This window comes from Equus caballus, chromosome 26 (assembly GCF_041296265.1).
Source record: "Equus caballus isolate H_3958 breed thoroughbred chromosome 26, TB-T2T, whole genome shotgun sequence".
In the NCBI taxonomy this organism is placed as follows: Eukaryota; Metazoa; Chordata; class Mammalia; order Perissodactyla; family Equidae; genus Equus; species Equus caballus.
Window position 1 is genome coordinate 45,789,312 of NC_091709.1, and position 24,749 is coordinate 45,814,060.

At 57.4% G+C, this 24,749-nt stretch overlaps 1 long non-coding RNA gene across 3 annotated transcripts; it reads left to right on the forward strand.

The window, feature by feature from the left end:
* Positions 1-4,631: 4,631 nt before the first annotated feature.
* On the forward strand, positions 4,632-14,224 carry LOC111770836 (uncharacterized). Of its 3 annotated transcripts, XR_011432830.1 has the most exons (5): positions 4,632-4,828; positions 5,344-7,109; positions 9,922-10,071; positions 11,094-11,403; positions 11,731-13,255. It is a non-coding gene; the product is annotated as an uncharacterized lncRNA (long non-coding RNA). The 3 variants fall into 3 exon arrangements; XR_011432829.1 differs by lacking the exon at positions 5,344-7,109 and having other exon boundaries at positions 4,644-4,828; positions 11,068-11,403; XR_002804271.2 differs by lacking the exons at positions 4,632-4,828; positions 5,344-7,109 and adding an exon at positions 13,838-14,224 and having other exon boundaries at positions 9,396-10,071; positions 11,068-11,403; positions 11,731-11,952.
* Positions 14,225-24,749: the final 10,525 nt, after the last annotated feature.

Below are 24,749 nucleotides of genomic sequence, written 5' to 3' on the forward strand. Positions count from 1 at the left end.
AGCCTTCTCAGTCTGGGTACAGGCTCCCAGGGGTTCGTGGCAACGGGCCAGGCGGTGCGCAAAGCCGTGTAGACATGATCCATCTTCCCGGAGCTCCTGTTGTCTGGGAAGACTCGGGCAGGAATGGAGGAGGGCTAAGTAATGACTTAACCACTGTGGGATTTGTATCAAAACATACACAAAGCTAGGAGAGGCAGGTCACAGGGATGGCCACCAGGTTCTGCCACGGCACTGCCCCCCAGATTGAGGGCAAACCATGGGCTTGGCCAAACCCTACAACCATCCCACAGTGGGGATGAAACCCACAGGGAGAGGTCAGCGGCAAGATGCCTGCAGGCCCTGAGCCCCCGGCCCATGAGAGGTGTGCAGGACCGGATGGCTACACGTGTTTGCCCTCCAGGAGCAGCGCCTGCCACCCCTCGGCTCTCCATACTCCACGGCACCAGGGGGGAGGGGCAGAGAAACCCCACAGAGGGGGCCACCATGGTTCCTGCCATCAACGGGGCTGTTTGCAACTGGGGTCAAACTCCTCGAAGCTAGAGCCCCGTCCACGGAGTTGCCTCAGAGCCGGTTGTGGGGAGTTGAGCCATGGCAGCCCCCTCCCACAGCTATTTCCAGGCAACCCAGAAACACCAGAGTCACCCACTGCCCACCCTCTCTATCGCTGTTCCTCAGTGAGACGGGGGAAGGGAAAATCTGAAAAGTAATGATTTAAGATAGGAATAGCATAGTTTTCCCAGATTTGACCAAGATTATATTTCTTGCCATCAGGAGGAATGGAGGGTTTCAAATATAGGTTAAACTGATTTTCTGAAGAATACAATTAGAATTTTTACACCACTGAATTTAGTGGCCTGAAAATATGGTACCAGCTACACCAGTCAAAATGACTGTGTACATTGAAATGTGGGCTTCCGGTTCTGGCAAAGAAGGAGTCAGCCCTTGCATCTCACTGCCTCACAACAGTGGAGGCTCGGGCAGCTCAACGCGGACAGGGAACCTGAGCAGGAGAGAGTGGCAGTATATGGGATCTCTCTGTACTTTCCACTCAATTTTTCTGTGAACCTAAATCTACTCTAAAAAAGTGTATTAATTAAAAAGAAATCAGGTGCAAAGTAAATGAGGGAAAACATTTTAAAAACAAATAAAACATTTTTTAAAACAACGCAGAGACAGAAGACAGCTGGACAAGATCTTTAGAGAAGAGAGGAGAGAAAGGGGTCTATGTGGTTATATGCCTTCTATGTTTTCCTGGCAACTGTGAAATATGAACTCTCAGTAGACTGTGGAAGGTTAGGGTTAGTATATTATAACCGAAAAGCAACCACTTAAAAAATACGAAGAGATAGAGCCAAAAAGTCAATAGATAAGTTAAAATGGACTACAACAAAATATTGAAATATGAAAGCAGGAAAAAGGAACAGGGAGCCAAACCAGAGGGGACAGACAGAGCGAAGAGCAAAGTGTAGTATCAATGACATGTGAATGGTCCAAACACACCTATCCAAGGTTCAAGATAACAGCACGCGCTTGTCAGAAAACCCCTCCACAGCGAGTCAGCGGGCACACTCTCAAGAGAGGAAGAGGTTTAAGGCAGGTAGGTTCTGGAACAGGGACCAGAGCACCAGGAGATGAGCAGTGAGCAGCTTCAACCCTGAACTTCCATCAGGGGACCACGCATGACATCCGAGTCACCATCCCAGGACTAGGATCATGGGAGGCTCTCAGGACCCCGGAGGCCGGTGGAGGTGCTATTTAGAGGCCAGTGGGTCTGCTGTCCGCACTGTCCTGGGGGCTCCCCCATCACCCAGGTGGCTTACCCCTCACTCCCCTGCTGGGGGAGCAGCACCTCAGGGTCCCCCATCCCTCCACTGTGGGAGACAGAAGGGGGTTCCCACCCACAGAGCTAGAAATCACAAGTGGTCCAGTCTGCTCAGCCGGCCCCAGAGCTCCTGTGAGCACCCCTACTTTCCATTGTGAGTCACTTTGGGGTCCCCTGAGAACATTCCTTGTCTGGCTACTTGCTTGGGATAAAATCTTCCAGACTCCCTTCCGGCCATGGAAGGAAGAGTTTGCTGAGAGGCTGCTGTCCGTGGGAGGGGGTCCCCGCCCATGGGCGGGTCCGTGCACACCCGATGCCAGGCCTGGGCACTCTCCAGCCCTGAGGCTGCTACTCCAGGGCGTCTTGGTGAGCAGGGCTGGATGACCCGTGGTCACCTCCCTGGATAAAAATACTGCTCTGAAAGGGGACAGCATGAGGCCGTGGAGCATGTGCTGCACGCCCCACCGGATCCCCAGAGAGACAACAGGAGGGGAAACGGCCTCCCAGGGACACGCAGCAGCTGAGGGTGGGGTGTGGCCAGCTCGGACAGCTGGGCCAGGGTGGACAAGCCCCGATCTCCATGTGTCTGGAGGCTGTGTCCCAGGAAGCCGGAAGGTGGGGCCCGGCTTCCCAAAAAAGAGGCCTGTGGCTTAGGAAGATGGAGCTATTTTTAAGCATCTGCCTTCCCGGGACAGCCACAGAGGTGAGGGCCTGGGGGCCCAGGGAGCACCCAGCTACCCACCCCCCAGGGAGCACAGTTCAGGTGAAGATGGGAGGAGCAAAGGCTGGGCAGCCCCCATCGGAGGAACAGAGAATAAAACAGAACACCCACCTTGGGCCGCAGTTTCCCCCACTAAACGTGGGGCTGGTCTTGCTCTTTGGGTCCCTGTAAGGGGCGAGGGGAAGAGAAGGGCCGGAAGGCTCTTCTGTCAGGGTCCTGCGTGGGAGTGGGCGGTGGGCAGCTGGAAAGGGCCTGGGGATGTTGGGAGAGGCTGATGCTGGGGGTGGGAACGGTACAGCCTGGATTAAGGCCCTAGGGTCTCCGAGGGCCTCTTGGGCCCCCTCTCATCTCCCGTAACCCCCTCCCTCTGTTCCTTCCCATCCTCACTGCCTCTGCGACTCAGAGCGGCCTCGGTACCCCCGCATGCCCACCCGAGCCACCAGGGCCAGGGGACATAGGCTCAGCTTCCCTCCAGAGAAGGTTGGGGACAAGGCGGGGGTCTGGGTAAGGCTATGTACCCCAGGGAGGGAAACGCTACCTAGGCCCTCCTGAGAGTAGCAGTCAAGGTGGCCTCCGGGTAGGGCGGGAGGGAGAGATGGGTAGAGATGATCTAACCAGGTGAGCCGGCTTGGGAAGGAGCCCACAGGGAGGGGGTGGGTGTGTATTTGGGACGTGGTTGCGAGCTGGCAGCCCAGCTCGGGGAGGCCAGCTCTGTCCCAACCGTGCTCGTCCCAACAAGCCTGGACGCCTCCAGGAGCCTCCCCATGCTCACAATAGAGCCAGGAGGTCCAGGGGGCGCCTCCCCGTGCCAACTGGAGTGGGATGAATGGTGGACCCTAAAAATATGTCCACGTCTTGACTCCCAGAACCTGTGAACGTGACCTTATTTGGAAAAAGGGTCTTTGCAGGTGCGATCAAGTTAAGGATCTCAGGATGAGATCATCCTAGTTCTCCCAGGGTGGGGCCTAAATGCAGGTGTGCAGGGAGGGGCCAGCATAGACCAGGGGAACTCCGGACCCATTTCCAAGGCAGGTAGGAGGCCTCCTGCAAGTCACCCGGGGTCACGCGAGGCGTCAGCCAGGACAGCAGCTGGGAGGCCCGGGCTGCCGGGTGAGAGGAGCAGGGGCTGGGCCGGTGTCCTGGAGGCTCCGTCCGCAGGCCAACTGCGCTGGGAGCTGCGGTGGCCTGCGTGTCTGTCTGTCCCACCACTTTCTCTCCAGGGCCGCCCCACCCAGAGTCCCTTTCCTGCCAGGCCAGGGCTTTCCGCCCATTGCTCACGGCTTCCCCAGTGTTTGTCCGTGGAGCTCCCGCCCATCCCTGGTTGTTTTGACCCGCCTGCCTGGGGCTTTTCGTGTGTCTTCAAGCTGGTTATGTAGGGAGCACTTTCTATAACCAGCAGGCTCTGTTGTCCCAGGGAGCCGGCGAAGGGGGTGCCTGTGTCCAGGCCTGGGGGCTGCACCAGCTGTCTCCGGGGCTGGCCCAGGTCCCCACCACTCGGACGGGTCAGCGCAGTGAGCGCCCAGTCTGCTCGCACCTCCAGACGCACCCCCTTTCCAGTTCTTCTTCCTCCCCCACCCACAATCCCAGGATCAGAGAGCAAGCAATGGTTTGGCCAAAAGGCAGGCCCACCTTCTGCACTGAACAATGATGCTTCGGGGGCCCAGAAAGAGAGACAGGGGAGAAGGGACCGCTGAGAGGCCAACCAGGGGACGGTGAAGCATGAGCGGGAGGCTTGCTCAGGTGGGTCTCCCAGAAGCAGATGGTGAGACAAGATTCTGGACAGTTTATGTGGGACGGGACCCCTGACACACCAGGCGGGGAGTCAGGGAGGGCAGGAGCCCGTACACCCCTGGGGAACAGGGCCCACCCACTGGGGCCTCAGGTGACTATAGACATACCTCAGGGCTGCCTGGCCTGGAGGAGGGGAAGCTGGGCTGCTTCCCCTCCAACTGCCATCAGTCACTGCCAAGGAGCTCCCAGGGCACTAACCAGCCCACATGTCTGGCTCCTGTAGCCAGAGACAGCGTGTACCGGATGCTGAGTGCCCAGGGACCTGGGCAGGCTCCCAGCTCTGCCGACAATGGGTCACTTCTGCCCCAGGCTAGCAGACAGAAGGAGGAGAGGGTGCTACCAGCCCAAGGCCCAGGGTCATGCTGCAGAAGCCCCAGCTACAGAAATTTGCAGCAGCGACTGGGAGGGTGTTGGAGGTGGGGATGCAACTGGAGGCTTCTTCCTGGCTCTGCCTCCAGGATCCCGTCAGAGCATGACGTCGGCCCAACCATGCGGTAAGGCAGCGGATGGAGCCCGGGACACGCACCCCCGGTGTTGGGTCTTCCCCAAGAGCCAGCTTCAGAGGGGGGCCGGGGGTTCAAGGGCCCAGCACCCCAGGTGCCTCTGAGAGGCTGAGAAGTGAGGTGTCAGACAGGAGGTTGTGGCCAAGGCCGGCCGCAGAGGAGCCTCCAGCAGCCTTGCAGAGCCAGGACCCCTGGACACATCTGGGGTGGTCCGGGTCAGGGAGGCGGGGTCCCTTTGTCACGGCCAGGCTTCCCCACCGTCCCCCAGAAAAGCACCAGCCCCGGACACTCCCATTTCCTATTGACAGGGTCTGCGGGGCCAGGATGTCTACACCTGGGGGGCCCTGGCTGACCACCTCCATCCCGGGAGGCTGTGCTCTGACACGCACCCTCAGCTGCGTCTGGGGCCGTGTGCCCTGTTTGTCCCCTGGCGGCTGCACCGGAAGCCAGGGCTTTCCACTTCCTGAAGCCTCCAGAGGCCGCCTCCTCTTTTATTCCCCAAATAGGAAGTCTTCTGCAACCCTCTGGCCAAATATGTGGGGATCTGGCTTCATTTCAACCAGGAAGTGTCATCACCTAAATGGACCGATGAGCTGATAAGAAGCTGGAGGAGAAAGCCATCCGCAGGCCTCGCCCCAGAGAACCGGCAGGAAAATGCCCACCAGCAGGGAGGACCCATCCTGGGCTCAGCGGGAGGGGGGGGGGGCGGCCAGAGAAGGCAGAGGGCACTGGCGGACGGGCCTGCTGGGACACAGCCCAGTGTCAGCACCGACGGGAGAGGCTCAGCTCTCGCCTCCCAGGGCTTCACGGAGGATGGGCAGCTAGGAGACTGGGGGGCGGGGGTCTGGATGGCGGGAATGGGCGATGCTGCCGAGGGCAGTGGGGCCAGGTGGGAGCATGACGCCTTCGCAAGTGGCTCTGGAGTCCCTGAGCAGCTTCTCGTGGCCTGCAGGCTCCAGGCTGGGGATCTGTGCGTGCGGCTCCATGGCCCAGCACAGCCTGCGAGGCGGGTGGGCAGGTGCTGCCGGCCCCACTTCCCAGCTGGGACACTTGATTCTGGGGCTGCAAGCATTTGACCAAGACTGCGCCACAGAAAGGACTAAACCAGGGCCCCCTCTCGCTCCGGGGGCTCCAGCACCAACAGCCTTCCCCTGTGGGGCCACCGCGTGCCTCTCGAGGAGTCAGGGTGAAAGGGGCCTGAACACGCTCGGCCGACTCTCCCGAGATGGTGCTGCAGGGGGCGGGCAGGGGCCGAGCGGGTGAGGGGAGAGGAGAGGCTGGCGCCGCACAGATGGGCAGGGGCACACGCAGTGGTCCGGGGAGAGCCCACAGGGAGCAAGTGAAGGTGGGCAGGGGGAGGAGGTGCACAAGAAGAAGAACAAACCCTCCGGGGTTTCAGGAGGGGACTATGGTGTCCTGGCGAGGGGTCAGAGAGGCTCCTGGATTGGGCGGGGGTGGGTGATGGGTTGTGGGTGTGGGTTGAGTCCTCAGGACAGGGCAGGCCAGTGACCTTGAGCGGGGAGACAGCCCCTGTCCACTGCTCCAGGCCGTCACGGTCACCACTCACACCTGGTGATGCCCCTGCGGCCAGGCGGAGCCGAGCACGTGGGCTGTGACCCACGCCAGTTCTGATGTCACTCTCATTTCCCGAGCGAGAAATCCTACTGACCCGGGGTCGGTGGTCAGGGCCTTTCTCTCCAGCCAGAGGGACATCAGTCACAGGTTTAGCCCCCCAGGCCCGGAGCCCTGGCTGAGTCCAAGGCCCCCCCCTTGGGTTTTGAGTCACTCTCCACCTCTACTGAGCCCCACAGGTCCCTCCCTCGCCCTCGGCCACAAGGGAGGACAGGGGAGATGGCTCCTGGCCCGGGTCAGCCACCAGCCGTCTGTTGAGCTCTGGCGGCCCATCACCTGCAGAGCCCAGGGCCCTGAGCGGAGGAGGAGGGCCAGAGGCAGACCGCGGGGGACAGCCCACGCGTGAACATGCAGGGCCAGCAGCGTGACCTCAGACGTGGGTGAACGTCTCTGGGGTCAGGCCTGCCGCTGTCCCAGCCCAGATTAGGGGAGGGTGACACAGCCTCCATGGAGGGGAGAAGCCTAGCCTCGGGCTGGGGAGGCCCCGCTCAGGACACTCCGTGCTCACTCTGCACCGCGGACAGGCCCCGGCCTGCGGAGGGAGCGCCCCTGCCCCAGGCCTGGGCCGCTGTGGCACTGCAGGATCCCGTGACAAGACCCCCGACCGGCCGGCTGCCAGCTCCACACCGAGGGAGCAGAGGTGGGGCTTCTGGAGGAATCCCACACATCACTCTGCTTCCCGGGCCCCCTCACCCTGCCCCCAGGGAACGCAGCCACACACCCGTCCTGGCCCGTACTGGCACGTCGGCACCACCCACCATCCGCACGCCAGGGACCCACAGCCCGGTGGATAGGCGAGTGCCAGTGTCACCCACGGGCACGCCCAGCCTTCCCGTCCCAGCCCAGTCACACCTCCCTGAAGCCACAGGATCTGCCAACCCGCCAGCCTCCTGAGTGTCCACGCGGGGTCCCAGCCTTGAGGTCATTCCTCACAGCAGGCGTGACCCTGGACTGACCAAGCCTCGGGCTCCGCAGGCAGTGCTCAGGGAGCCTCCTGTCGAACGTCTTCACAGCTCTGCCGTACCTTCCCCAGAGTGCGGACACGGGACAAAGTGTTGACGGGCATCTGCGTCCTCGAGCGAGCCCAGTCAAGAGCAGAGGGAGGCTGAGGCCACGGCCTGAGGAGTGGGGCGGGAGGCAGGTGGGGGCACAGCTGCTCCACATCTCCTACATTGTCAACATCTTCGTGTTGTGGCCTAGAAATTTCATTTTACCTTTTTTTGTTTTTTGGTGAGGAAGATTGGCCCTGAGCTAACATCCATTGCCAATCTTCGTCTTTTTGCTTGAGGAAGACTGTCCCTGAGAGGAAGATCTTCAGTCTTCCTCTATTTTGTGTGTGGGACACCACCACAGCATGGCGTGGCGGGCGGTGTGTAGGTCCACACCCGGGATCCGAACCTGCAAACTCTGGGCCACTGAAGCAGAGTGAGCGAACCTAACTACTACGCAACTGGGCTGGCCCCTCATTTTACCACCCAGCCCAGCCCTTTTCTAGGCATTGAGAAGTTTAATCGGCTGCCTCGCCTCACCCTGATTTCTCTACCCCACATCGTCGCTCACTTTTCTCCATCATTGGTTCTGAGGTCTCGCCTCTGTCACCCCCTGTAAGCCAGGAAACTTCTCATCACACCCCCCTCCCAGGCTCCTTGTGGGAGCGACAGACGCCTTCCAATATCGCGGCTGCCTTCTCCCGCCTCTGCTCCTGCTGGGCGCTGCTTCCGTCTGTCAGTCCACTGAGAATAACTCGCCTCTTCTGTCTGGCGGCTTCCAAGAGTTCCTCTTCATCCTTGATGTTCCCTAGCCGTGTCTAGAACCCAGGCCCTACTCTCAGCAGCCCAGTCCACGGTGGGAGCCCAGGACTCAGCTGATTCTGTCTCTCGGGCCCTCTGGTGATCCTGAGTGCTGTCTACACCCCTTAACTGGTCCCCTTCTGCCAAACCAGCAAGAAAGGATTCTCCTAGCTGCCTCTGAGAATCTTGACAAGTTCGTGTGCATTCCTCTATGCTCTGTGCTGGGACTGCATTTTCAACCCCAATGTCGTGTGCCTAAATTCTGGAAGCTTCTATGCCATCATCCCTTCACATCTTGCTTCTCTGCCCCTCTCTCCAGTCTCTTATTTTGGGGTTCCTCCACATCTCCACATCTGCTCCCATGTGTGTGTGTGTGTGTACAATGTGTGTACACACTTAAAGCTTTATCTCTTTTCTCTCTGTTCTGCATTCTGGGAAAATTTCTTAGTTCTGTCTTCCACTTCAGTAATCCTCTTTTCAGTGTGTACTCAATCTTAACCCCTCTTCTTAGTTTTTGAGTTTTCTGTCTTAGTGACTATATTTTCATTTCCAAGATCTGCCATTTTCACACCCAGCTGCTCTTGTTCTGTATCTGCCGATTTGATTTCATAATTTATTTGAATGGATGTAACTGCTTCATTTATTTCTTTGAGAGCATCACAGATAATTTTAGAGTTTTTATTAGACACATCCATAAACTTAACTCCATCGGGAATGAATTTATGTCCTGAGTATGGATTTTGTTGGCTCTTTCGTGTTCTCTTTTTTTTTTTAAATTGAGGTGAAATCCATATAACAAAAAATTAACCACTTAAACATGTACATTTAGGGGCTGGCCTGGTGGTATAGTGGTTAAGTTGGCACACTCTGCTTCGGCGGCCCGGGATTTGCAGGTTTGGATCCCGGGCATGGACCTACACACTGCTCATCAAGCCATGCTGTGACGGCATCCCACATGCAAAATAGAGGAAGATTGTCAACAGATGTTAGCTCAAGGCCAATCATCCTCACCAAAAAAAAGTTACATTTAAAACATACAGTGAAATTTAATACACTCTCAGAGTTGTGCAACCATGACTGTTTCTCCACATACCTCTTGTGTTTTTAGATTAGAGTTGGCAGACCTATTTTGAGTCGTTTGTTGTTTTGTTATTGGGGTTTCTGCTTTTGCTTTTTTCTGTCTCTCTCTCCCTGTCCAGAAGTTGTGCAGCTGCCTCTGCCAGCCCCGCTGTCCAGCCCCAGGGCTCGTTCACGGCGCTGACCCACAGCAATGTGGGCACCGTCACGGGCCTGCTCCTGGGCCTGGCGCTTGTTTCTGCTCTGTCTCCTGCAGCTTCGTGCGAGGCTGGAGCCGCAGCAAGAGCCCAGCCCACCCCTTGCCTTTGTCTGTGGGCCTGGGTCTGGCAGCGGGGTTGCCTCAGAGATCCGAACGCAGACCCATGGAGCTTCCCCCAGAGCCCGTGGGCCTTGGCCCCAGCCCTGCTCACGGCCCTCTGAGATGACCCCCTTCCGGTCTGCAGAGACACTGACAGTGCTGCTGAGGCCCGGGCCGTCCACCATCACCCTGCGCTGGGCAGAGGGTGTGGGGCGTGGGCTCCCAGGCCGTCTCGGCCCCAAGTCCACACCTTGTCTCACTTGGGGCCTGACTTCTTTTCTCTCCAGCTTTGGCATTTGGCAGTGGGGCTGTGCTGAAGGAGGAAGGGCCCTCAGAGTCTGTTTCGGAGCCTTCGACCAGCAGCGCAACCTTTTGCAGACATCGGAGGCGGGACACACATGCAAACATCCTGGGGGAAGAGACTCGGTGGACAAGGGGTAAGGATGGTGGTGGTTGCTTACAAGCAGGTGTGCAGGGGGAGGGCCGGGAGAGAGGGTGGAATTGGGGGGGGGGGGGCAGGCGAGAGAAACTGAGCTGAAAGCAAGCACACTGAGCAAGGCCCACGGGCCCCAGGGAAAGAGCTGGGCAGTGAACTGCTGGGTCCCTACCACCTTCCTGGCCTCACTTCCATGCCAGGTGGCAGCCGTGCCCATGACCCTTGTCCCCTGGTTCAGGGATCGCTCCGTCCCTGACCGAGCCCAGGAGGCCCCACGGGGTCTCTGCGGGCACTTCTTGGGATGACTGATGGGACCCTCTGCAGACATCCCTTCTCTCTGGCATCCTCACAGACCCACTCAAGCACTTTGGGGCATCCTGGGAAATAATTTGGACCAAGATATAGGAAATCAATTCTCGGAAAGCCAATTAACAAAATGACCTTGACTGACCAGTGTGCTGAAAATCAATTCTCTAAGAGATCCATTTACCCAAGACTTCAGACAAGCCTTTTAAACCTGGTCTGGGCAGTCGGCTGCAGCCCTCTGCCAGAAGGAGCAGGAGCAGGGGCTGAAAATTCCAGCCAAATACCTTAGCCAGGGTCAAGGGCACATCCAGAAGAAAAGACAGCCAGTCAAGCTGGACCAGTGCATGCTGGCAAAAATGGCAGCCAGAAAGAGAAACTTCTGGGGACATTCTCAGTTATTCATCACTTGCCTCATGCCCCAGCCCTCTGCCCACGGCCTCAGCCTCCCCTTATGCACTTGGCTGGGGTCTCTTGAGGCCCCACCTCCCCGCCTCGCACACACCTGCAGGGGTTCCTGCCCTCCGCCAACCGCCCTTCTGCCCATCCTCGGGGTGCCCAGCTCCGCCGGCCCTTCTCTTGCTGAAACTAACGTCACAACAGGTGATGCAAACCCTGCCCCAGGCGAACCCCAAGTCCCCGCACCACCCCATCTTCCGCCTTCTCTCTGTTTGCCCTGCTCCGGACCGTTCAGCCTGAAGACCCACCCCCACCTTGCAGAGTCAGCCTGCCCCAAGCCAGACCAGGAGGCTGTCGCAAATGTACACATTTCCAGGAGCTGGGAGACACCAAGGGAGTCACACAGCGATGCGCTCGGCAGACATGAGGTGCGAGAGCGTGGTGGGCAGGACCCGCTTGTCTCGCCAGCCTCCCGGGGATGCGACACCCTCGCTGGACCCCACAGGTCCGCTGGGAGCAGAAGCAAGCTCCTACGTGGATGAGCAGTGCCTGGCTCGCAGCAAGGGGTCCCTGCGTGGTCCTGTTAGAGTGGACACCAGCGTTCGGGACCTCACAGTCCATCAGGAAACAGGTGGGGCACAATGTGGGGGCCGGGAGCCTCTGGGAGGGGCCGCCCTGCAAGCTCTGCTCTCAGACATCGCGATCTGTCGCACTATGCACTCGGGCTCTGTGACCCCCGGGCACCTGCTGGTCTACACCCGGGGAGGGTCTCTTCCTTGTCAGGCAGCGTCTGCCACTTCTCCATGCTTCTTCCGGGCAAGCTGGTCCTGCACACCGCCACCTCCCCTGTGAGGCCTTTTCCCCATTCAAGGGCCTCGTCTGTCCAGGAAGCGAGTGGATGGACCCACACCCCACAATCTGGAAGTGTCACCATGTCCCCATCTTGGGGCTTTTGCAGGTAGAGAGGCCACGACTTGTCTCCTCACCATGGGCCTGAGTGTGACTCAGGACCTCTCCGCGGAGGGCGCCCCAGCAGTATCTCTCAAAACCAGGCCAGAGAGAGCCCTCGCCCACCCAGAGCCGGCGCTCCTGGGACCCCGTGCCGAGGGGCTCCACCACAGCTCTTTACTGCCCCAACAGTGTCCTTTCAAACAGACAGCAAAGTTTCAACGGTTGCACAGTGAGTTCTCGAGGAGTGTATCCCTCACGGTTTCTGTACTTGCTGTCACACAGCCGTCCATCCGCCCTCCATCCATACATCTTACTCTTGACGCGTTTCACAGCAAATCATTGCAGCACATTTTGAGAGGGAAAAAAAACAATCTAAATGTCCGTCAGTGGGGGAGGCTGGTGAGCTTATGGGGACCAGGCAATGTTGTGCGCCGCTTGAAAGAACGAGGGATATGCCAAAGAGGGAGCAGTGAGCGAGTGAAGTCAGAACACGCACTATGTAGGCACACGTTCCAAATACAACTCCCACCCGTGCATAGGGACGTTGGCACTTCCCAGGCCAGCCCTCGGCTCAGGGTTGGAATTCTCAGATAAATGTCCCAGCCTCCTGTTCTTCGTCCTCTGGAGGCCGATCCTGGGCAGGACCAGCCCAGATGCCCAGTGGGAACCCCACCTCGCCCTCCCTCTCATCCTCTCCTGCGGTCACCTCCTGGGGTCCCCTCCAAGTTATCCCCCTGCATCGAAGTCCCTGTCTCCAGCTCTGCTTCTGGGGGACCCCAAACTAAGACACGTCTCTTTTATATAAAATCGAGTGACAGGTGTGGAAAGCCCCTCGGAGAGGGAGCACAGGAATCGGGGACAATGACGGCCCCGGGGTTGACCAGGGAGGAGATTCACTTCTCACTCTGCCTCCTGTTCCTTCTGCCCCTTTTGAATTCTGCCTCCTGGATGTATCTAATCTCCTCCGGAAATATAGTTTAATAACAGTCCTAGACTCAGGAGCAATGAAAACTCACGTCCACCTAGAGACCTGCACACAGATGTTCATAAATGTTCGCAGCTTGATTCCTAATGGACAGAAAGTAGAAACGACCCACCTGTCCGTCAACAGGTGAGAGGATGCACGAAGTCTGGTCCATCCATACAACAGAATATATCGCTCAACCAGAAAACGGAGCAAATGCTGACCCCCCACAACATGGGTGGACGTCAGGAACATTGTGCTGAGTGAAAGAAGCCAGACACAAACGACCATGAGTCATGTGGTTCCACTTACATGAAATTTCCAGAATAGGCAAATCCATAGAGACAGAAGGCAGATTCTCGGCTGCCAGGGGTTGGGGTGGTAACGGGGACTAACGGTAAAGAGGCACAAGGGATCTTTCTGAGGTGATGAGACTGTTCCAGAAGTGGGTGATGGTGATGGTTGCACGACTTGGTAAATTTACTGAAAACTACCAATTATACACTTAAAACAAGTAAGGTTTATGGTATATAAATTCTACCTCAATAAAGTTGTTTTTCAAATAAAAGTCAGTGATACACCAAAAGGAATTCAGATGGCAGGGCAGCCAGTGGGCGACCGCCGCTCGCTGGGGCAGCAGGCAGTCCCGGGCCCGCTCCCTCCTCGATGCTCAAAAGTCGCTGCCCAGCTTGTCCGCCCCCCGTGGTTTCCTAGGATGCAGCCACACAGCCACAGCGCACGCCTTCCTCAATTTCCTTTCTGTAACTCAAACAAGAAGAACTTAAACAAATAAACAACACAAAAGGCAGTGGGGCGAGGAGCCACACCCGGTGTTCCCGGCTGCTGTGGGAACATTCTGGGTCGGAGCCCCCAGGGTTCTCTGTTTGTGCAGGGAGGCGGCAAGACACTGGCACCTGTAGCTGGCATCTGCTTCCCAGGCATATCTGCGGGAGGAGCGGTCACCCGGTGGGCAGCATCCTGCACGCTCCTTAAGACGCCCATGGCCCCCAAGTGCCCTCTGCCTCTCTCCTGCCCACTTCCCAGGTGGTGGGAGCTCCCAGGACAAGTCTGTCCCCATCCTCTCCCCTTCTCAAGTCCTGGCCGCTGCCTCCCAGCCCACCGCCCCCTCACCCATCCCTCTCTCCAACAGAGAACAAGACAAGCGCCCATCTGGTGCACCCACCCAAGGGGCAGATGACCCTGAACACCCAGGAGGATGAATAAGGTGATGACCGGTCCCGAGAGTGCCACGGAGACATGGAAAGCAGGGACTCTAAATGGCATCCTTTCATCTTCTTAATGTTTACGTATCAAACTTAACAGAAGAACACAGGGAACTTAGAAACGCAGTGTCTTGGCCGTTGAAGGCTTGATTAAAAGCTGCAGTCAATTCCCTCAAACCATCGAGCCTGCAGTTACTGCCGCAGCGTGAACGATTCCTCCAAACACTTTAAACGTCTTTCCTGGCAGACGAAACACACACAAGTGTAATTATCCCCCAAACTACGGCTACAGTTGCGCTAAAACGGGTTCTAAACATCGGTGTCCATTTTTGTTTTCTATTTATTTCTATGCTTGTCTTTAAACCCTCCTAGCTTATAGCTCTGACTGTTTGGAAGTCCTCCTGGAGTTTAGGTGACATTGGCTGGTACTTTCCTGGGGTTGCCAAAGTCCTACGTGACCCCAAAGGAGGAGACTGTACCTTCTCAGCCAATGGGATTAGGGGATGAATAACCCACCTGTTGACTAGTCCATCCGCCAAAAAACCCCAGGTTTCTGTCCCCGGCCGAGCCCCCCCGGTCTGCAGTCCATGATGCCCGTCCCCTACTCAGGAGTCTAAGGGGCGTCCCACACGTCACAGGCCCAGCTGGCTCTTGACTCCTTCTCCCTCTACGCCTGTGCCCCTCCGGCCTCCCCTCTTCACCTCGACCCTTTGCTTCGAGCCTGCATGAGTCCGAACACACACCTCCCCTGCTTCCACCCCAGCCCCCAAGCGGCCAAAGCTACCTCTTGTTTTTAACAAACTTTTAAACTTAGAACAATTTTCGATTTACGGGAAAACTGTGAAGACACACAGAGAGTTCCCATCTTCCTGCCCCCAGTTTGCCCCATTATTTACACTTTCATCACCGTGGGTCATTTTTAACGGCTAATGAGCTGATAGCGATACTTTGATGGAAGTGGGGGTTTTAGCTCTTTCCTGCTTTCTGGCACCACCAATGCCCCAAGCTCTCCTTTATTTCCTGCCCTCGTCCGCGTCTGGCTCCTTTCATTGGAGATGGTGTGAGAGGCCATGATCCAGTGCTGGCTGCGCTCAGGGAGACTGGGTGTCGCTGCGTCGAGACCCGCTCAGCTCATAGAGAAAATACGTGTGTGCATACGACCATGTATATACGCATATCTATAAACATATCTCTGTGTCACATCTGTATCTTTTTAAGTCAAACATGAGTTCATGCTCCTATTTCTGATCTCATCCATCACCACATGGTCCTTCTGGCCTCCTCCCCTGGCTCACCTGGAAGCTCTGAGTTATCTTTTGATGATGAAAGGCAGAGCAGGGCCTGCTCAGAACATTCCAGTGGTTTTGCCACACACCCAAAGCACAATGTCATGGTGTTGTCTAATTGAACTGACTCTGGCCTGCGAGGGTATGAGCTCTGCAGAAGAACCTGGGGCTGCTGACTCAAAGCATCTTCTCTCCAGCCACCTTCCTTTATTGCTGAGCCGGGAGCACACTGCCTCAGGACCTTTGCATGACACACTTCCTTGTCTGAGAGGCATTCCCCAGATTCCCACGGGGTTCACGTCCTAACTTGATCCAGGCACATTCTGACATCTCTTCCTTGGGAAGGTTCCCGTCTTGCGTCCCTTCACTCTGACGTCTCTTCCTTGGGGAGGTTCCTGTCCTGGGTCCCTTCACTCTGATGTCCCTTCCTTGGGGAGGTTCCTGTCCTGGGTCCCTTCAGCAGCTCACGGGCCCTGCACATTCCCCTCCTTCAGTTTCCTTTTCTGCCTCACTGCCCGGGTCATTGCTCGTTAACCTGTCTATTTACCTTCTAGTTAATTAATTAACTCTTCACCTGTGGAGGAAGCTGGGGAAGAATTCAGTATTCTAAAACTGAGAAATCAAGAGACAGAATCAAGTATTTACCCTTGAATGGAATGTCTGGGGAGCCAGAGGTCCTGGTGGGCGAATGTAGACAGAAGGTGGCCAGCGGAGGACACCCAGGGTGCCCATGCCTGGGGACAGTCCAGCAGGGACGTGCAAGGTCGGCGCCCAGTGAGAGGCCAAGTGAGCTCTGTGAGCTGCTCTAGCAAATTATCGTACTGCAGGAGGGGGACGCAGGGACCTCTGATCTGTAGCCAAGTCGGGCAGAAGTGTGGGTGAGCGGGGGACCCGCGCCTTGTGGCTGGCGTCTGAAGCGGGGCAGTCTTGTGGGGCCGAGCCCTTTGCCTGCAGGCTCTGTGCTGACTCTGGGAGTCAGTGTCAGACCTGAACTGACTTGTAGGACACCCAACCGTGTCTGCAGAGAAGTGGAGAAATGCTCCGTGTGGGAAAACCCCCATGTCTGGTGTCTGCGGCGTAGAGAGCTGAGTCCAGGAAGCACCTCACACTTGTGAAGAGGCCCCAGTCCCTGCGCCCCCCCTGGGGTGGAGGCTTGAGGGGTTCCATGGGGACAAAACTGGCCCCAGGGAGCCACTTCACCTTGGCAGACGGAGCTTCTGGGCACGAAAAGCTCACATTTAGTCTCCCAGTGGTCCAGGAGATGAGGGTAGTTACCGGCCCCACTGATGCTGACGCAGAAGGCTGGGACCCACCAGCAGCTCAGGGGACAGCCCACAGCCACACGTCCTGCCGGCCGCCAGCCACTTTGCACGCCCTCCACACCCACCTCTGGTGACGGCTGCCTTCATGGTCCACGTGTGCTTCTCGGGGACCTCAGCGACAGGGGACCAAGGTTGGGGGAAGGTCAGGAATGTGGATTTGCTCCTGGTTCACAGCTTCTTGTGTTAAGCCCTGGGGTGACGTCAGCATTTCCGTCCTGGGCTCTCCCAGGCCCCCTGCCGGGACAGAGAGTGGGGCCCCCCGGAAAGGCTGATCTGGGCCCAGCAGCAGGGCAGGGCAGCCCCGGGACGGCCGAGACCAGCATTCTCTCTGCAGGACGTGCAGACCCCCATCCTGAGCGGCCTTCCACAGCACTGACATTCTAGAACACTCCACAGCTGCCGCCCAGGTCTTCGGTTGGGATTCGGCTACGGAAATCCAGAAACATCTTTGACAACACCATTTATTGCTGCAACTCTAGCCCTCACCTGCCTCCTGGACTGGGGACCTGCCGGGAGTGGTGTCAGCCGGGGTAGCAGGGCCCTCCTGGCCTCTCTCCCCAGGAAGCCCTGCGCCAGCCAGTCCCACGCACGTGTGCACATGTGTGAGTGCACGCTCACCCCTCACATGTGTAAATGCTTGCACCACACTGACATCCACACACGGACACATGTGTGAACACCATCACACACATATGCACACACTCGAACTCACACACACAACAGGTAGCCCCCCAGCTGTTACCCGCCATCCCCACCCCAGCGGGAGCCACGGGCCCTTGCACGCTGCCTATCAGGACAGTCCGGCCTGGGGTGGCCCCAGGCGCTGAGGCAGCTCCAGCCGCACCGGGGGTCCGGGCTCCACCCACGGGGCTGTGGGGAGCGGGGCGGTAACAGCTGGGGACTCGACGTGTCTCCCAACCCCGGATGACAGGTGCTTGGTGCTGACGTGGGGTTTGGGGTTTGAGAGCAGCTGCCCCGCCAGGCTGCCAACCCCGTGGGCAGGGCCGGCCAGAGCCCCTCCGTGCCTGGCCAGGGCTTCCAGGGGGGCATTCTCACCCAGAGGGTCAAGGAGCCATGTGTGTGCGGGAAGATGGGGCCCCAGGGCCAGGCCGCGGGGACCCCCTCCTGCATGCTCCCTTCCCAAGGCCACCATCCCCTACATGACGCTGACCTCCTGGGCCAATCAGAGGGTGACCCCGACATGACACTGTTCTCCTGGGCCAGTCAGAGGGTGATGGGGGACCTGAGGGAGGCCAGGCGCCTCAGAAGTGCTCACAGAGAAGGGCTAGCACTAGGGTGCTGCCCTCGTTCTGACCCCAGCCCAAGCCCTGGCAGTGTCCTACTGGCTCCCCTGACAGGCGCCCCAACTCCACGAAGGTTGAATGTGGGTGAAGAAATACTGACACAGTAGTTTCCCCAATAGTCCCCACGGTGCTTCTGGTCCCCTTGTCCCTGCGCCCCAACCCTGCTGTCGCCCCCACCCAGGGCCTGAGGCTCCTCCTCCCATCCTGTGGGGCCACGGCTGAGCGGTGGGCAGGTCTGTGTGTGGCGGCCGCCTGGCGCTGGCCTGGCGCCCCCACTGCTAGGAGCGTTGCCTGAGAGTCGTTCTAGGGCTGCAGGGGGATAGCAGGTAGGCCGTGAGGCGGGGGAAAGCTTCCTGGCTGTGCCCTGTCCACCCTACGCTGGCCTTTCTGACTTGGAATCACAGAATTTTCATTTAAAATATACCTTCAGGGGCCAGCCCAGTAGCATAGTGGTTAGGTTCACGTCCTCTGCTTCAGTGGCCCAGGTTCGTGGGTTCAGATCCCGGGCACAGACCTACACAAGGCTCATCAAGCCATGTTGTGGCCACATCCCACATACAAAACAGAGGAAGACTGGCACAGATGTTAGCTTGGCGACAATCTTCCTCAAGCAAAAAGAGGAAGACTGTCAACAATGTTAGCTCAGGGCCAATCTTCCTCACGAAAAAGATAAAAATATATATGTATAACTTCAGCTGTACAGCACAAAACAGAGGCATACTGGGGCATTTCCAGCTAATCAGACTAATGGGTATCAGAGCAAAGCCCAGCTTACGTTCTCACCACCACTATGAAAGGGTGGGAAGCAGCCGTGGTCGAGGCAGGGGCCGCTGGTCCGACAGGGCCCCGCTGTGGGCAGGTAGCATGGTCCCACCACCCCCGAAGATGCAGCCGTAGCTGGCAGTGCTCCCAGCGGAAGGAACTGTGGCCCTAGGCCGTCGCAGAGACTCGTCTGGGAAGAAAGCACCTGGAAGACGGGCAACGCAGGTGGACGCAGGGCCACTCCCACCTGCCTGGCTGCTCCGAGGAGCTTGGGGCACATCGGAGACCATCCTGCTCCAGCTGCCCAGGGGCAAGGCCCTCGGCCTGAGCCGTTGACCAGACCTCTGGCGGGAGCCTCTGGTCTCGGTCAGGAGGACTCACTGTGCACAGACAATGGAGGAAGACCGCGAGCTGCTCGGGCCTCCCGCCCAGGTCCCGTGAACTGAGCCATCCTTCAACGTCAAGCAGCAGTAATGTTGCCAACAGAACTTTGATGGCCAAAAGGTCAAGTCCACACCAAACATCATGTTCATCAGTGAGAGACGAGCGCTTTGCCTCAAAGACCAGGAACCAGACGAGGATGCCCACCCTCCCCACTGCTGTTCAGCGTAGTGCTGGACATCCCAGCCAGAGCAATCAGGCAAGAAAGAGAAACGGAAGACATTCGGGTCGGAAAAGCAGCAGCCAGATGACCCTGTTCACAGAGGATGCGATCTTACACGGAGGAGACCCGAATATTCCACACACACACACGCCAAAAAAAAAAAAGCAGCTGTTAGAAGTAACAAATGAATTCAACAATGTCGCAGGATACAAAATCAACACGCAGAAATCAGTTGTGTTTCTGTACACTAACAACGATCCATCTGGAAAGAAAATTAAGAACACAATTCCATGTACGATAGCATCAAAAATTAAAACACTTAGGAATAAACTTAATCAATGAGGCAAAACCCTTGTGCATTGAAAACTACTGATGGTTAATTCTGTGTTCACTTGGCCAGGCCACAGAGCCCAGATATTTGATCAAATGTTATTCTGGAAGATTCCATGAATGAATGGATAAACAAAATGTAGTATATACACATGTCTCAGTCAGTTCAGGCTGCTGTAGCAAAAATACCACAGACTGGGTGGTTCACAAACAACAGAAATTTACTTCTCACAGTTCTGGAGGCTGGAAGTCCAAGATCAAGATGCCAGCAGTTTCGGCGTCTGGCGAGAGTCCTCTTCCTGGGTCACAGATGACCTCTTCTTGCTGTGTCCCTACGTGGGGGAAGGGGCAAGGGAGCTCCCTGGGGTCCCTTTTACAAGGGCACTAATCCCACCATGCGGGCTCCATCCTCATGACCTAATCAACCCCAAATACTATCACACTGAGGGGTAGGATTTCAACATAGAATTTTGGGGGAGACACAAATATTCAGTCTATAGTAACATACAATGGAATATTATTCAGCCTTAAAAAGAAAGGAAACTCTGACACCTGCTACAACATGGATGACCCTGGGGGACATTATGCTGAGTGAGATAAGCCAGTCACGAAAGGACAAACACTGTATGATCCCACTTGTATGAGGGCCCCAGAGGAGTCAGACTCACAGAGACAGGAAGTAGAACGGTGGCTGCCAGGGGCTGTAGGAGGGGATGGGGGGGTTAGTGTTTAATGGGGACAGAGGACGGAGTTTCAGTTTGGGAAGATGGAAAAATTCCGGAGATGGACAATGGTGACGGTCACAACAATGTGAATGGACTTCATGCCACTCAACTGTACACTCAGAAAAGGTTAAAACGATAAATTTTATGTTATGTGTATTTTACCGCAATAAAAACAAAGACACCAAAGGAGGAAAAAAGGCCAAGTGGCCTGAGGAGTCAGGGTCCATCCTGGAATCCAGGGCAGGCTGCAGGTGTGTGAAGACAACCCACCGGGCACCATCATAAGTAAGTGCTAGGCACAGGGGACGGTCACAGCTCCGGGGTCTGGCCTGCAGGCCATCCTCCGTGCGGCTGGGAAGGCCCAGTCACGCCTCACCAGTGTCCCCCTGCTGCTCGCCCCTGGCCTGGTGCCTGCCGTCAAATGGCTCGCTGGTGTGGAGAGGTGCCCTCGGCCACCTCAGCAGGGCCATCTCTAGTCACGGAGATGCTGAGCCTGAGGGAGACACTTCCCAAGTCCCAGAGTTCTCCTTCAGCTGCTGGAACAGCCCCCAGCCTCAGATCAGCCCCTGGCAGTGTCAGAAGTGTGAAAAATCGCCTGGGACAGGGGCAGCCTGGAACAGGGGATAGAAAGGCAGTGTGGCCTTCCCAGGAGCCTCTGAGCAGCCCCAGCTCCCTCTCCTGACACCCTTGGCTCCTTGGGCCGGGACCAGAGGCCAGAAGAGAGCCAGCTGGGGCCCCAGTTCCAACGCCTCTGTGCTCCCAGGCTGGGCGGAGCACGGACCTCACAGGAGGGGATGACGCCCATCATCACTCAGACTCAGACTAGAATCCGAGAGCCATTACTGGCAGTCAGCTTTGAGGTTATTGGGTTCAGTGTTTTATGGGGTGGATTTACGTCTGCTGTCACAACAATGAACATCACCGTCAGCGTACACTGCGCCTTGAGATACTCGTTAACGAGAATACAACATATACATTATTTAAAGAAAAAACATAAATTGCTGGGGTGTGCCAACATTTTGTACACGATCAAAAGAATTCAGTGGCTTCTGGGCTGGAAGACAAGGGCCTCTGAGAGGGGAGGGTGGGCCCCTGGATGACCCTCATATTTTTAGCTCCAGCCGGAGGAGTGGGCAGGACAGAAGGCCCTTCCTTGAAAAGGACCCAGAAAGGGACTTGGGACAAACGGCCAGCTGCCTGCCAAGAAGGGCAGGCGTGACTTCACAGGAGGCTGCCATACACATGAGGCGCTCTGCGGGGCGGCCACGTGCTCGCCCCGTCCTCACAACGCCACAGAGGCTCCCAAGGCAGCTCTGGACACAGCCAGGCTCAGGGAGGGCGAGACGAGGCCGGTATTGTTGGAGAGGGTAGACAGATGCCACCAGCCAGGACTGACGCAGGGCGAGCCCGTGGAGACAGGTGGCCCAGCCTCCGCAGCAGACAGTGACCCGCCCGTTCCCGCCCACCGAACCACAGGAATGCACTGGGGGCTGAGCACGCCAGCGGCCTTCCTTCCGGAGCCCCCGGGACGCCTCCTCTCCCCTCCCCGCTGGCCGGGGCTCTGCCTGTCTGGGGTCCAGGAGACCCCGCCCTCCCGGGGTCTGCGCCACCACAGGGCATTTGTCACCACCAGGGGAGGAGGCTTCCAAAGCGTGCCTCCCTGCCTTTCTGAGCTTGCGAGGCATTTGGCGTGATTTCACTCAAAATACGTTACTTTTCCCAAAACTGGCTCTGCTCGGGACCTCTCAGGCTGGGCCAGCTGCAGGGACGTCAGAGGGGGACAGGGATGCGTCTGAAATCGACTGTGGAAATCAGCTTTCTCACACCGACCCACAGCTCTGCCCCACTGTGCCAGCCACAGAGCTCTAGCCACTCCCTGCCAGCCCCCTGCCACCCTCACACACACACGCTGCATGCCATGTACCACACACACCACACTCACACACTCTAACCACCACGCACCGCACACACCACACACAACATGCACATACACTCCGCATGCCATGCACTACACACACCATGCACCATACACACACACACACACACACACTCTGCATGCCACACGCTACACACACCATGCACCATACACACACACACACACACACACTCTGCATGCCACGCGCTACACACACCACGCACCATACACACACACACACACTGCAAGCCATGCACTGCACACACCATGCACCATACACACACACACACTCTGCCCGCCACGCACTTCACACACCACACAGGCACACTCTGCACACCATGCACTGCACACACCACACACCACATGCACCACACACACACACACTCTGACCACCATGCACCACATACACCACACACACATACTGTGCATGCCACGCACCATACACACCACACACACACACCACACACCACACGCTCACTCTGCATGCCATGTACCGCATACACCATGCACCACACACACCACACACACACACTGTGCATGCCATGCACCACCCATACCATACACCATAGACACCACACACACTCTGCACACCATACACTCCAGACACCACATACACACACTCTGTATGCCACACACTGCACACACCACGCACTGCACACACCACATACACACACTCTGTATGCCATGCACCACACACACCACACACACACTGCATGCCATACACTGCACACACCACGTACCGTACACACCACACACACACAGCACACCACGCACAGCACACACCACATACACACACTCTGTGTGCCACACAGTGTACACACCACACACCACAAGCATCACACACACCACACACACACTCTGCACACCACGCACCCTACACCACACACACACTCTGACTGCCACACACACCAAGCACCATACACACCACGCACCACACACACCATGTACCACACCCACCACACACGCACTCTCTGCACACCACACACACTACATACACATCACACACACACTCACACTCTGCATGCCATGTACCACACCCCACGCACCATACACACCACACACACATACTCTGAATGCCACACACCATACACACCACACACACACACTCTGAATGCCACATATACCACCCACCATACACACCACCCACCACACACACCACTCACCATACACATCACACACTCACACTCATACGCACTCACTGTGCCCCACGCAGGCCCTGCCCAGGACCCCACCCCGACCCCTGGTTTCACCAGTGGTGGCTGCACTGCAGGTAGCAGCCCCGAACCCTGAGTTTGGTGACGGGTGGGGTCGGGGGCAGTGCTTGTCCAATGACGTGACTCCTGTTGCAACAGGAAGGTGTCACTGCCTTCGCCCAACACCTTAGGGGTTTTGGTTGCTGCACTCCTGCAGCCAGGGTCCTGCCAGCCCTGTCACAGCCGGCGAGGCACAAAGGAGAGGCTGTGGCCCGGGGGGAGGACCCTTCCCCACGTCTCCTGCTGTCGGCAGTGGGGACCAGGACAGCCGGGGCGGGCTGCGTGGGGAGGAGCAGTGTGAACCCTGTAGAGCAGCAGGATGAGTGGAGTGAGTTGTGCGCTGGAGGGGGACAGACTGGGAGCTCTCAGGCTGCTCCTGTGCCCCCACCCCAAGTACCTCACCTGGCCCCATGGCCTTGGACATCTGTATCCCCCAGCCCACAGTGCCCTGGTGCCCACAGCGGCCACGTGGCCCGCATCCCAGGGCACACAGAGCCAGGCTGGCCCGGCCCTGCCCAAGGAGGAAACAACAGTCTTCAAGGCTGCCCCAGAGTGTCAGCTGGAGCGTCCTTCCCCACTCCTTGACCAGGGGTACAACCTGGGCCAGCTCCTGGAGGGCCATGTGGCTGTACCTATAAAACTGAGAACACACACGCCCGACAGCCGGCCATTCCAGCTCCGGGTGGGACAACCACAGCGGCTCGTCTGCAGTTTAAACGCCAGTCAACAGCGGACGAGTCCAGTAACTGGAAGCAATAGGATGTTGGCAGCAGGTGAAAAGGGTGAACTAGATCCTGATCCTGATATTGCAGGCGTCAACGTTGTGAACCCACCATAGGCTGAGAAAGCAAGTGGTGAGTCAGGGTACGAAAGCAGGTGCCACGTGTGCATCCGTGCCACCGCGAACACACGTCCTGCTGTGAGCATGTGCCGGTGATCCAACATCCAACATCGCACAGCAGGCGGGAGGGAAGCTGAGGGGCAGAGAGGAGAGCCTGGCGGCGAGCAGGAGGGATCTGGGTGCCATCTGCAGGTTTTTTTAAGAGAGAGTGAAGGAATGTTTAGTTTAAATAAAAGGACAAGCAGAGAAGAGGATGGTGAGCAAATGTGACAGAACGCAGACGGCTGTGCGTCCCTGGTGGTGAAAATACAGGGAATTGCTATTTCCTTCACTGTACACTTCCAACTTTTCAAACTTCTCAAAATAAATAAAAATAAGAAAAGATGAGAGGAAGGAGGAGCAGGTTGGGAGGAAAGAGCAGGTGCAGGGAGCCCAGGAGAGGGGAGGAGCTGTGGCACCAGGGGCAGGCCGCCCGGGGGCTGGGCAGGCGCTGTGTG